The 14,537-nt window shown below is 39.4% G+C and overlaps 1 protein-coding gene across 2 annotated transcripts in view; it reads left to right on the forward strand.

The window, feature by feature from the left end:
* The window catches only part of arhgap36 (Rho GTPase activating protein 36), a 78,557-nt gene that overhangs the window by 2,326 nt on the left and 61,694 nt on the right, over positions 1-14,537 (forward strand). The window contains exon 1 of one of the 2 annotated variants that reach the window (XM_031304360.2): positions 2,523-2,800. The exons of the other annotated variant lie outside the window; for it this stretch is intronic. The gene's annotated coding sequence lies outside the window, so the exon portion shown is untranslated. Of the gene's footprint in view, positions 1-2,522; positions 2,801-14,537 lie in introns of those variants that run through there. 2 annotated transcript variants of the gene reach the window in all.

Here is a 14,537-nt window from a genome sequence, read left to right on the forward strand (position 1 = left end):
TATAAGGTGATGTCAATGTTGTGCTAATAGCTTATCCCAAAGTGGCCAAAACAGCAACAAATACAGGTTTAAAAGCATGAAAATAACAACTTATTTTACTAAATTATTTACTAGAAATTAATCTGCAGATTTTTTTTTCATGACTTTTTCTTCTGACTAATCATTTTATCTATAACATTTCTAGAAAAGCTGAGAATTTCTCATTACAATTTACTAGAGTTTACGGTGACAAAAGTCCATATCTAAAGATGTGCAGTTTAATATCACATACGTAAGACAAAGACAAGCTGCAAAGCCTGGAGCTGGAACTGGGAAATGTTTGTCATTTCTGCTTAGATTTGGACTTCTGTCCAACAATAATTCTATTTTAATTTTCTGTATGTACACTTATGGATGTTTTTGTATGTGGTACCAGATATCCATACCATCTTGTTATTCATACACTACCCTACTTAAGTGCCTTGCACCGTGAATCTAGGTTTTTCTTTCCTCTTAGACATTACCAGACAGCTGCATCACTTTTATTATTTCTGCATCTGCCCATCTGTCATCTCTTGTTTTTTGCTCTCAGCTGAACCTTTCTCCCCATCTGTCTCCCCTTCGCCTCTGTCACGGTTATGTGCAGCTTGTATGGCTCAATCACATTTCTTGCCTATCTTTTTGATTTGTGGATGTGAGTCTGGAACTGTATTTGGCTCCATGAAGTGGACAAATCCCATTTAAAGGTCCAAGTATGTGAAACGGTCGTATTTATGTGCTGGACGCAGCGGTTTTGACCTCTGCACCTGATGCAGTGGCTTGTTGCGTTGCTGTGGTGTAGGTTTTCATGCTGTTGTTGTTTGTGAGGTGATCACATGTCAAGTAAGTACTTTAAAGGTAAAAGATGCTTGCTTTTCTAGCTATCTGTCTTGCTGCAGACCCGGTCCACAGCATTACATAGTTTATCTTGCGTGTCGGTACTCCTGTCTGCTTCTGACTGACTATGGATCAACGGAAGTACATTGCAAGGATAAGCCTGACAAGCTTTGTCCGCTTCACAGCAAGAACAACCTCTGAGCTAGCGAGCTAATGTTACACAATGAAAATGGCAAGTTTTGACGAAAATTTGAATCGTGCAATAAGGCAGGCTTGCTTGGTTCTTTGGGTGAATGATTTACAAACAACATGTATACGTCATTTACGTATATCCAGGGCTTTAAATTGACACCGCCAACCCGCCAAATGCTGGTAAAAATGTACTTTGGCTGGTATAACATTGTAAAGTTACGAGCCAATTTGGCCGGTGATGAATGAAGTGAAGCGTTTATTTAAATCGTCCAGCTGCAGAAACGATCCAACAAGTCAGTGTTTACTGATTGGTCTGTTTTCCAGCAAGAAATGTGGGCGGTTTGGTGTGTGTTGGGCTTGGAAATGAACGGAACTGCACTACACAAACCAGAGAAGCTGAAATGATGTATTAAAGTTAGTTAGGAAAAAAATCTACCAACCATCAAGCCAAACACATATTTTTAAAGAAACATGGATGCTTAAATGTATTCAACACGGCACTCATAATCTGTTTTAGTTTCCCTGGAGATAAAAATTGGCTAGTGGAAAATCTGATTGGCTGGTTACTTTAAAAATGTACTAGCCATGTTGGCTGGTGATTACAAAAGTTAATTTAAAGCCCTGTTTATATATCTAACGGGGACGTTTCGGGATCAATTGGAGAGGTTGGCTATGGATGGCGTACACACTGGCAAGAGCAAATAGTTATTGTAGTTAAGAGCAAATGACGTTTAACCATATATCCAGCTAATTTAAATAGCTCACGTTATTGAATTGTGTGAACAGTTGACTTAATTTAATATTATATAATGCGGCGTATTCTTTAGCGGGATACAAATGTTCCACGAAAACAAGTTCCTTCCAGAGACCATTTTTGCAGAGTTCGGAACTTAGCGCCGCCCAAGACGACTGTGATTGGTTTAAAGAAAATGCAAACAAACCAGAGCATTTTTTCCTCCTATCCCAGAATTTATCTGTGATGTAGCGATATCTTACTCCCCAGCACTGTGGAGATCTACATCCATGGTGGAGATAGGTCTGGCAATGGGAGACTAGTAATACACTGACTATGAATTAGTACCGCATACAACCCCACTTCAAAAGATCCAAACTGTGTTGTTAACTGCTGTTTCCAAGGTAAAGAGCAAAAACATTAATCCAAACCAAAAAAAAAAAAAAAAGATCTTCATGACTAAATGAAAGTTACTAGATAAGTAAGAAAACATGAAAAAACAATTTATCAATAACTCCCACTCGGCTGTTGTCTATTCATATAGGTTCCCTGCCTCTCTTAATTGTCCAATCAGTTTAAAATCCGGGCACCTGCCTGCTTCACTTCAGCCAATCAAGTACATCTGTTGCTTTAACTCCCGCTCTTACCCACACAAGAGCCAATCACCGATCACCATCACCTTCATGTGCACGATTACCTGCAGCTGCAGACAAACATTTACCTCAGACACCACAGCATTGAGGTCTTACTGCCGCTGTCTATGTTACAAAATCTCTCCTGCACATGAACAATAAGCCCTTACACCAGAAAACGGCTCTGAATTACATTAACGTTCAGGAAAGTACCCTACCACAGAGATAAGAGAAGAGGAAGCTAATGTGACAACTACATCGCCATGTTTCTTTCTCTTAAAACATCCATGCTTCTCTACTGTGAAGAAGTATAAATGCGAAAGACATAGGCGATTACTCTACATGTTTTGACATTTGATGCCTGCCCAGGACAGCAAAAGTTACCCTGGTAAGAATTGTCTACATGCTTTAATCCGACTTTGTCTTTTATTTACGTTGGCCGGTTAGCTAACGTGCATGTTGTTTTGGCTGTGGTCACCGAGGTTTAATGAGGAAACTGCTTGTTGTTGAACTCCAGTCTGTAGCTACACTACTTAGCTGCTTGGTTACTTATTTACGACATTTATTTACCCTGTAAGACAAATTATCTTCTCTTGATAGTATCTATTAGTATTGCACAAAGTCACAATGTGCTTAACAGTAAAACAAACAGTGAATTATAAAATAGCTCAAATAAATAAGAAAATAAAAAAGCAGGACACAGAATAAAACAAAACAGGTTTTCAACTTGTATATATTCATATATAGCCTACATTATACATTGTATCACTCCATTTTTTAACTCTAAATGTATCAGGATAGAGTATTGTCAAGTCTAATTGCATCAGTAAGACGTATTTGTTAAATGCATCAAGGAGTAGTTTTTTTTAACTGTAAATGCATCAATAAGGAATATTTTTAAACTCTAAATGCATCAAGAAGGAATATTATTTAACAGTAAATGCATAACGGAGTAGTTGTTTAGTCTAAATGCATCAGTGTGGGTTATTCCTTCAAGTATAAATGCATCAAGAAGGAATTTTATTTAAATGCAAATGCAAATGCATACATAGAGTATGTTTAAGTCTAAATGCATCTAGAGGGATATTTGCTTTTGGCTGAGTTACTGCTGTGTGACGTGTTGTATTTGGCAAATATGTGCATGTGTGGCTTGCTCGTACTTAGAGAAGAGAAGTATGTTAAACCAAATGATCTGCAGTCTGTGTGTGGAAATATGTGTGCGATGATTTCTTCTGCCGGTGTGCCTATTACCTAACACGTTGGATGCTAGGATTTACAATAAGCACCAAATGTGATGAGTAGGGGAGATGAAGATAAAGGCACAAAGTGTGTTACGTTGAAATGCTGACGATTTAGAGGGGGGAGAAAAAACGTGGGTGTGGCTGGCTCATTTTCGACCCCCGGGCTCTGGGGCCATATCTCTGCTGGTTTAGGATGAGATCCCACCAACTCCTCTTCTCTGGTGTCACCTGCAGTCCACCTCAGGTTTCCTACTGGCTTAGATAGAAAGATACACGCAGAAGAGAGTACTGTTCATTTCTAGTTTTGACCACAACAGAGTCAGGGAGGCATACAAATCCTTTGTGGCACAATGAAAGTCAGTCTCGTTAAGGTAGGACTCGCTTTGTACAATTCTTTTTATTCTAAATTTTAGTTTTTATAGGGCAGCAATAGTAAAAATTGAATGGACACTTTATTTATTAATGCTATTTCAATCTCCCACATTCAATTCAGTGAATTTTCAGCGTTGCCCTGAGACGAAAACAAGCGAAACATGGCAGTTGGTCAAGGCCACACTCCCACCCTCCACCTTGCCCCCCCCCCCTCTCCTCCTCAATAGCATTTAAAGCTACAGACACAGAAATGGCACATTCTAAGTAAAGCTCATTGTGGGACTGGCTCTAGTGGCTGTAATTCTGCACCAAGGCTGAATTTCGGGAAAGAGACTTCAGATACAGTATTAGGGGACCTCTAAGGTCTATATAAAAGAGACTTCAGATACAGTATTAGGGGACCACTAAGGTCTATATAAAAGAGACTTCAGATACAGTATTAGGGGACCACTAAGGTCTATATAAAAGAGACTTCAGATACAGTATTAGGGGACCACTAAGGCCTATATAAAAGACTTCAGATACAGTATTAGGGGACCACTAAGGCCTATATAAAAGAGACTTCAGATACAGTATTAGGGGACCACTAAGGCCTATATAAAAGAGACTTCAGATACAGTATTAGGGGACCACTAAGGTCTATATAAAAGAGACTTCAGATACAGTATTAGGGGACCACTAAGGTCTATATAAAAGAGACTTCAGATACAGTATTAGGGGACCACTAAGGTCTATATAAAAGAGACTTCAGATACAGTATTAGGGGACCACTAAGGCCTATATAAAAGAGACTTCAGATACAGTATTAGGGGACCACTAAGGCCTATATAAAAGAGACTTCAGATACAGTATTAGGGGACCACTAAGGTCTATATAAAAGAGACTAGAGGTCGACCGATAGTGGATTTTACCGATAGCTAGGTTGGGCCGTATTTGCCGATAACCGATTAATCGACCGATAGTATTTATAACTTATACAGTTGACAAAATACATACATTGTTTCAAAAAACGTCCAGACGCTTTTGCCAATAATCAAAATAATAATGTCATATTTATTGATATTACACCCACAGCAATGCTACACAAGCATGTGTGTTGTCTAAAACAGTTCTCCTACATATTTGGAGTCATCCAGTGCAAAAATAAACATAATGAGCATTATAATTCATATAAAGGACAAACAATCTCAAAACAGTGACGCCATTCTTCTCTGTAGAACGGTAACAGACGATCTCTGACCTGGAGGGATCTATCTTTCCCACTTTATACTATATATATATTTGTTCTCGCTTGGATGCCCATATAAGGCGTAATGCCTTCCCATTGGTTGAAAACATAAACAAAGGCATCATGGGAGATCCCCTTGTCGGTAGCACCTACTGTCTATGGGTAGCACGGAGTTAGCGGCAGAAATGACCGAAAACGTGATGAATTATGGACATCAAGTGGATAAATCTTGGATGTAACAGTTTGGATTTAATGCTCAACAACCCCGAAAAAAGGCACAAGTTGGCAGCGCGCAGTAACACGTGTCGAAAATAAACAACACCAGGCATCAGTGATAGTTTTTATTTTGCCTCTAGAGGCCGCTATTGTAATGCATGATGCCAGCAGACCCTTCTCAGCTCTTGCGTACTGTGTAATGAATGACAGCGCGCGCCGCTACAGCAACGGACGCAACCATCGGTATGGATTTTTGCCGATAACGATAGTTCCACCAATCAACTATCGGTGCCGATTAATCGGCAAAACCGATGAATCGGTCGACCTCTAAAAGAGACTTCAGATACAGTATTAGGGGACCACTAAGGTCTATATAAAAGCATCCAAAAAGCAGCATGTCATAGGACCTTTAAAGTGAAGTCAATTAAATATGACGTGTAGCACAGCTGCTGTGGTTTGTGTATTCCAGCTGTGAGGCACGCCTCTTTTATACATCACGGGTAGAGCTGGGCAATACATCGATATTATATCGATATCGTGATATGAGACTAGATATCGTCTTAGATGTTGGATATCGTAATATCGTAATATGGCATAAGTGTTGGTTTTAAAGGCTGCATTATAGTAAAGTGATGTCATTTTATGAACTTACCAGACTGTTGTAACTGTTCTATTATTTGCCTTTACCCACTTAGTCATTATATCCACATTACTGATGATTATCTATCAAAAATCTCATTGTGTAAATATTTTGTGAAAGCACCAATAGTCAACACAACAATATCGTTGCGGTATTGATATCAAGGTGTTTGGTCAAAAATATCGTGATATTTGATTTTCCCCATATCGCCCAGCCCTAATCATGGGTATCAAAAAAGACTTCCTCAAAAGTGTGTCCTTTGCGGAAGCGTGCATCCTCGCTCGTATGTCCTCGGGCAAACCTCCTCTCTCCTCGATCCTCTCTCCTCGAGATGCATTTTAGGAACTGAGAGACGTCCTTGAAGATGACGCGCTGAGATCGGTTTCCGGGTCACAGGGAGCAGGAAGGAGGAGAGAGGAGACAAGGAGGCACAAAATAGGGAAATGAGAAGAGCCCCAGGTGTCTTTTGCACAAGAAAGTTTTGACATCAGTGGGACATCACGGCTGAAAGAATAAGGCTGGTTTTATTCTATATTTTTCTCATTGTCAGCAAATCCCATGAAAAAGACCAAAACCAACAGTGTGTTTGTGCATCTCTTTGTAATTTCTGTTTCCCAAGACCATTGCCTATAATATATATATATATATATATATATATATATATATATATATATATATATATATATATATATATATATATATATATATATATAAAATAATATAGAGTTAAATTTTTTTTAAATAGTTTCCTGTAACAGCTAGCTGGTCACTGTAGTTTTTTATCAAACAAAACAGGAGAAAACAGTCCATTTGTCTGGGACTATATTTAGCGGCAGAATACGTATTTGGGGCAGCAGGGCGGTGTATGTGGGATTGAGTCAGAATAAACTACAGTGTTTGTTCATGGTAATGAAGGAGCATGTCACAGTGCAACAGTGATGTGTTTTAATACTTTTTGGACAACAATTGAGCTCTATGAAACGGAGGAAGGAGATATAATCTGTGTTGGTTTTGCTCTTTTCATGGGATTTGAGAAAAAAAATATGAATGGATTGGATATGAATTTTGTCAGTACCTTTTTATTAAAATAAAGATAAAATAATCAAAGAATGAAATGCAGCTGAACTGTCAACAAGTCCCATGAGGCTTTGACAGTTTGTGAGTGGCTAAGACTCATGGGATATGTAGTTGTTGAATGCTAGCAAAATGTAGTTTTTTGTTTTGTTATATCTTGGCCAAAATGACAAGTTGATTCAATCTTACATCCAGTACAGTAGCAGATACCAATATACACAGAAAAACACAGGAACTTAATAACTTAGAGTAATGAATGAATTTCAATTAATTTTGGTTCAATTAAGTATACTAAGAATAGTTAATGTTATCACCAGAAGTACGTCATGAATTCTCATAAAAATGGCTATGAATTATTAGTGACAGCGAGTGTGTGTGTGTGTGTGTGATAAGATATGCCTTTAGCCTAAATAATCCAGAATTGACCGAATGCTGGTTCATACTTTTACTGACTCCTGCTCAAACGTGTGGGTTTGATTTCCAGCTACGTTTTTATAAATCTCTACCAGGTTTTCAATAATTTCACATCTGCTGACAGACACAAAAATAGCACTTTTATTTTCAACTCTAACGTTAATCCATTCTCTCCACTGCTCTCTGGTGATGCCTTCAAGGGGTGTGTGTGTGTGTGTGTGTGTGTGTGTGTGTGTGTGTGTGTGTGTGTGTGTGTGTGTGTGGGGCTACAGTGGTTTGGGAGTCAGTGCCAGTGCCTTCAGGGTGTCCTCGTAAACAGTGTGTAATCTCCCATCAGTCGTGCTCACTCACAGTTATATAATCAGCGTTCAGTGGGTACTTCCAGCTGCAGGTCCACAAACTTCACTGCAGAAAATGAGTCCTAAATGAACGAACTTGACTCAGATCAAAAGCGTCCAGTGAATTACTTTGTTCATAATTTTGTTGTTAGGTTTTATTAAATAGCATATTGTATGCAGTATATGCAGTGTTGTTCAAAAGTTTGGAATGTTATATTGATGTTTTCCTTCTTTCCTTCAATAATAACTGTTTTGACAGCGATATAAAAAAAACAGTATAATTCAAGACACCAAATGAATTACTTACATTTGAAATAGTTTTGGCTCCAAAAGAAAAATAAGTAAATTATTTAAACTTTACCAAATACCTTTGATTTTGAATTTGGTTTTCCAGTCCAGAAAAGCTTAAATGACCCCCAATCATTATTGAAGCACAGTGGTTCTGTGAGCTCTAAATATGGAGTTAGTCTGTTTTTCTGTGGGCCCTCTACAGTCTCCTCAGTGGTTAGAATGAAGAGGTTTAAGCTGTGATTTGTCAGTCCATAGTACAGTAGGTACACTGGCACTGTAGGCCAGGTCAAGTTTATTTGCCATATGCAGTCGGTTCCACATAAAAAATGGGGTGCAAGAGCTCAAAACAACAACAGAACAGACAGATTCGTATAAAACAGAGTACAGCATACAACAGTGTAAAGAGTATTAGTTAAGAAAAACATAGAATTAAAAATAAACAGACAAATGTCTACACTAAGATAGGACGATCGCCTAAATCAGTTAATTTGGTTTTAACGTGCATGTGCAAAGATAACATTTATCTATCCATCTATCCATCTATATATCTATCTATCTGAATATTTGTGTCCATATTTAAAAAGTGTGATTTAGAAGTTATTTTGCATATCATGTGAAGGATATTCTGTACTCTGCACAGATTGTTAAACCTTTTGACGTCAGTTTTTATTGCTATCATCATTCCAGATTGTTTTCTCAAAGATGATTTTCTCACCACATGGAGGAGAGAGTGATTTGTTAGTGTAGCTGTGGGGATTCACAGCAGTGATGCTGCTTGCCATGTGGCAGCCTGACAGGACAGAGGCTGTGGCAAGAAAAAGCAGTTTATTTGTTTTGGTGGTTGTTGTGTTGCTGCAGGAGATGTCACTCACTGGTCACTGAACAGTTAATGGAAGTTGGGGATGGAGAGCAGAGGTAGAATATACATATCATTCAAATACTACTTATGTAAAGTTTTAAGGAGTGGTACCAGAGTACTTTCTTTTTGGAGGCTTTCTACTATTCATATTTCGTATGCTCCACGGAGATCCGCTCTACAAGCGTAAAACTAGGACAGTCTTCTATTTATATGTTTTATGCGAGGCGTGTGCGACCCTTTTACACAGAAATGGATCATAAAGTGTCTATATGTATTTCTTGTTTCCCTCACCTGCGTCCTCTGATAACAGTAACAGTAGATTGATGTTTCACAGCGCTGTGCCGGCTCCAAAAACTGAAGAAACAACAACAATCCCAAAGCAAAAGCTCTCTGTCTCGCCTGTGACTCACACAATCCTACGCCGTGTGTGTGCCTCAGGTGTAGCGAGTTACAACATACATTCCGCGGCACATATGCTCCGCTAACGGTCCGCATACCTTACTCAGTGTAGCCAAAGTCGCCCAATATTGCCCCTATTGTCAACTGTTACAAACTGTTGCTAACGTTTGTATTTGTGTGATGTGTAAATCAATGTTATTTTTATTTATTTTCAAAACTGATGTGCATGCAGTTAAGTGTTTGGACACCCTCATAAATCTACCCCCCCCCCCCACCCCAACTGGGTATTGAATGACTGAATTGAATGAATTTTTCGAGGCAATTTGGTTAGTGTCGTAAAAGTATTGAATTTGGTACCCAGCCCTATTCAAAACACATCTTAAACAATACCTCTGACGACATTCGATATTGTTCTTATTGTGAACAAAACCAAATAAGTACTGTGGGTGTAACCAGAGCCTGATATATTTTCTTTCTCTGTGCCTTAGAGCTCCATTGTTGTCCAAAAACTATTAAAAACACTTCAACAGTTTCTAAAACCACATTTGCACTGGGTGACAGCTTCCTGTTATTAATAATATTGACTAATATTACATCACTTATGACCCAAGTCCCACATGCACCGTCCTGCTGCTCACTAGAGCACCACATGTCTATTACACTGCAACTGAAAATAGTCCCAACAAATGCAGGGCTGCAACTAACCATTATTTTAATTTTCAATAATCTGTTGATTATTTTCTCGATTAATCGATTAGTTGTTTGATCCATAAAGTGTCCAAAAATGAGTTGTTCCCCAAAGCCCAAGATGACGTCCTCAAATATCTTTTTTTGTCCACAACTCAAAGATATTCAGTTTACTGTCACAGAGGAGTGAAGAAACTAGAAAATACTCACATCTAAGAAGCTGGAAACAGAGAATTTTTACTTCTTTTCATAAAATATTACTCAAACCATGAATCGCTTATCGAAATAGATGGCGATTAACATTTTGATACCAGTATCAATACTGTGACTTCGATAATGATACTTTTTTAGATCCCAATTTTATAAAACAAAATGAAATTACAACATTACACATTACGGCACATATCTTTTTATTTATTTTGCAACTCCTACAGGGCTCCAGATTGCGACCAAATGGCCACATTTCGCGACCAAAATTTGAGGGTGCAACTGAATTTTACATCCATTTTTTTTACACGTGGAAGGGGCGCGTCAATGAAGCCCGGAATCTGTGGCAGGTCAATGAATGGCCACTGTAAGTGGCTAATGTGTGGAGGGGAAGGATCCTAGAGATAATCGAGCGTGCGTAAACGTCTGTAGGAAGTAGACAGATATCAAACTGCTACGTGCGTCTGAACAATGAGCAAGTGAACTATTGACTCGTTCTTCCGACCTGCGGCTAGTGTGCTAGTGCCAGAGTCTACAGTGTCACAGTGGAAAGATGATTCAGAGTCAGAAGTTTGTGTGGCGAATAAGGCCCGAACTCACCATTTTCGGGAGGACTGGCTGCAAGAATTCAGCTGGTTGAGGTACTGTAAGGAGACAAACTCCATGAACTGCGGGGGGGAACACGAAGTTTGTCGACCGTGCAGGCACTTCACAGTTTAAACACAGTACGCTAGTTAAACACAATCTTAGCCTCAAGCATAGAGTATGCCGTGACATGTTAATAAATGAAAAAGCAACGCCACTGCCGGTTGCTTGTAGAAGACGAGGCTGTAAATCAGAGCGCAGATGAGGCCAAATTGCAAGGGCTGGCCTTCTGAGCCTCCTAGTGGAACACAGGAGGATCTGCTCTAAGGGGGAGTGAGTAAAGGCACAAGTTGTTTAGGCCTACTTGTTCTAGTGGAATGTTATTGGCCCGTGCCCCTAATGGTTACATACATTTGTTAAGTATTGTTTTTAACTGTGAAATGACCGAAAGGTTACTAAGCACTTTGTTACTAAGCACCTTTTTTATTCTGAAAGTATGGTATCTGAGTCTAATGAGTTTTACTCCTAAGGTATAGAAATTGGGAATTGAATGACGTGGCATTTTTTTCCATACTCGATACTTAAGAGTAGAGGTCGACTGATATGGGTTTTCTCTGGCCGATGCCGATCTTTAGAAATCAGGGTCTGCCGATTAATGCTGCTGATTTATTTTGGCCGATATTTGGCCGATATGTGCTTGTTTTTAAACCTCTATTTGAAAGATAAAATGTAACACTAATATACACAGAAGTTCTCAACAAAAACATTTATTGAACACCTCACCAATCTACACTTGTAGCCTGTACTTCATTTAAAAATGTATAATGTAAAAACATACTGTAGCCTATATTGTATAAATAATGTATGGAAAATATATAAAATAAACGAAACGGGTAAGAAGAAAATAAACATTGTCAAATAAACCTTTCAATGAAAAAATAAAGTTTAGTGCACTTATCAGCATTTATTAAACTTCTGAGAATACAAATCTGCTTCACAGAAAGTGACAGTTAGCTCCGTTAGCGGTTAGCTCCAGTTAACTCCGTTATAGGAGTGGATGAGACTGCCACGGACAGGGGTAACAACCAGACTCTGATAAATGATATTCGGGGAGCTTCCACAGCGGTGTGGCCGCGGTGTTTTGTACGGTTTTATTAGTACAGTTAATCCCAAGGCAAGAACACCAGCAACATGCTGCTACTACTAACGGTAGCCTCTGAACCTGAAGTGGCTGTGTGAGACACACTGTGCAAGAATTCACGAGGGGAGGGGCTGGAGGCAGCTGGTCTGGGCCAAGGGGGTAAGCTTCGCTCCAGAGCTCGAATCTCCTATGGCGCCATTTTGATGCTACAAAGCGATCACCCGACGTTAGCATCCAATTGACTGCCATTCATTTTGGCGTCACTTTGACAGTGAATAACTTTACATCTGAAGCGTTTAAAGACTTTATTTGTCCATTGTTTATTTCTAAAGAAACACGACAATGTATAAAAGGCTCCATTACCTTGTACCTCAAGTTATGGCTCCGTAGTATACGTTTTTGTAAAAATAGGCTAACGCTTGTGTCATAACCACGCGACTTACTGTCGCATATTAGAGGAATTACCGTATAGTACAGGAGAAGCTCGCAGGCAGTTTGGACTTACATTAGCTGTTTAAGTGTAATTACTAATGTTAACTAGCATTTTAGTTAGCAATAATTAGCCTGTGTCCACGTTATCTCCTTACATATACCTACTCTCTCCGTCTCTGCAAGATTCGGAATGATTGAGATTTCTCTTGGCACAACTACCAGAAGACTCACAACTTTCAGACACGTTGCTCACGTCACATTTACGTCGTTTCTCTCAGTTGGAGGCTGCGCAGTAACGCTCAGCGCTCACCGGAAAAGTGCTTCTAAAGGCCTTCACTGGTCTCCGTCCAGAGCAACGGGATCTGTTGGTCCATTCTTATATACAGTCTATGGTCTGGGCGCGCTGTAAAAAATGCAAGGGGGTAAGCTTCGCTTCAGAGCTCGAACCTCCTATGGCGCCATTTTGATGCTACAAAGCGATCACCCCCCGTTAGCGTTCCATTGACTGCCATTCATTTTGACGTCACTTTGACAGCGAATAACTTTACATCTGAAGCGTTTAAAGACTTTATTTGTCCATTGTTTATTTCTAAAGAAACACAACAATGTATAAAAGGCTCCATTACCTTGTACCTCACGTTATGGCTCCGTAGCAGACGTTTTTGTAAAAATAAGCTAACAATTGTGTCATAACCACGCGACTTACTGTCGCATAGTAGAGGAATTACCGTATAGTACAGGAGAAGCTCGCAGGCAGTTTGGACTTACATTAGCTGTTTAAGTTTAATTACTTATGTTAACTAGCATTTTAGTTAGCAATAATTAGCCTGTGTCCATGTTATCTCCTTACATATACCTACGCTCTCCTTCTCTGCAAGATTGGGAATTATTGAGATTTCTCTTGGCACAGCTACCAGAAGACTTCCAACTTTCAGACACGTTGCTCACGTCACATTTACGTTGTTTCTCTCAGTTGGAGGCTGCGCAGTAACGCTCGGCGCTCACCGGAAAAGTGCTTCTAAAGGCCTTCACTGGTCTCCGTCCAGAGCAACGGGATCTGTTGGTCCATTCTTATATACAGTCTATGAAAAAATGTTGCCTATTCATGTTTTTAACTCTAGGCTGCCCGCAGATGCGCCTGCTTGGTAATCGGCTTGATATTGGCCGATGCCGATTATGTAAAAAATTGCCAAAAATCGGCCGATTAATCGGTCAACCTCTACTTAAGAGGCAGTTTGGTCGGTGCCTAAAAAGTATTGAATTCGTTACCCAGCCCTAGTTGACAACTAATCGATTAATCTTTGCAGCTTTAAACAAATGCACTATTTCCTTCAGTTTTAGTAAAGTTTTCTCAATGCTAGAGTACCCACTGATTTGTATTTTGATTAAGGGAAAAATAAATCCACATTGTCACTACGGGCAACTATAAAGATGTATGTCTTAAGTAGAAAGCAATGGGCTTGTGGTTGAGCGCCACAGAAAAGTTAGGAAGTATTGAGAGAAAAACGATGGTTTGTTGACAATAAGAAAAATATAGCTAAGACCAGCGTTATCCTCTGAGCTTATAAAATGTACATATCTTTTAATTTCTGTCCCTTCCTTTTACATCTGATCTTTTCACCTGACACTATCAGTCTTGTTCCTTCCTCCCTCCTCTAAAAGGTGAATGCATAACATTTTACTTGTAATGGGAGTAATGATCATTTAGTGCTTTGGGTCTGGAGAAATTGTATAGTTGTTGCTTCTGTAAAAGTGAAAGTTAAGTGATAAGAGCAGCGATACCAGCATGCAGAGTCAGGGATGTGGTCGAGAAGCTAGTTTATCAGTAGCTTGAAGAGACGCTAATCATTCTTGGCTCCGAGAAGGACGGATAACATCTGTGTGGTGTTTTCTGTTCAGTTAAAACACACATTTGCATGTTTGTCGAGGTTTGTGTGTGATTTCTGCATCTGTGTGTGTGTGGTGTGGACGGATCCCCACTGTCCTGGGAAGACCTTTATT

The sequence above is a fragment of the Sander lucioperca genome, chromosome 17, assembly GCF_008315115.2.
Source record: "Sander lucioperca isolate FBNREF2018 chromosome 17, SLUC_FBN_1.2, whole genome shotgun sequence".
Taxonomy (NCBI): Eukaryota; Metazoa; Chordata; class Actinopteri; order Perciformes; family Percidae; genus Sander; species Sander lucioperca.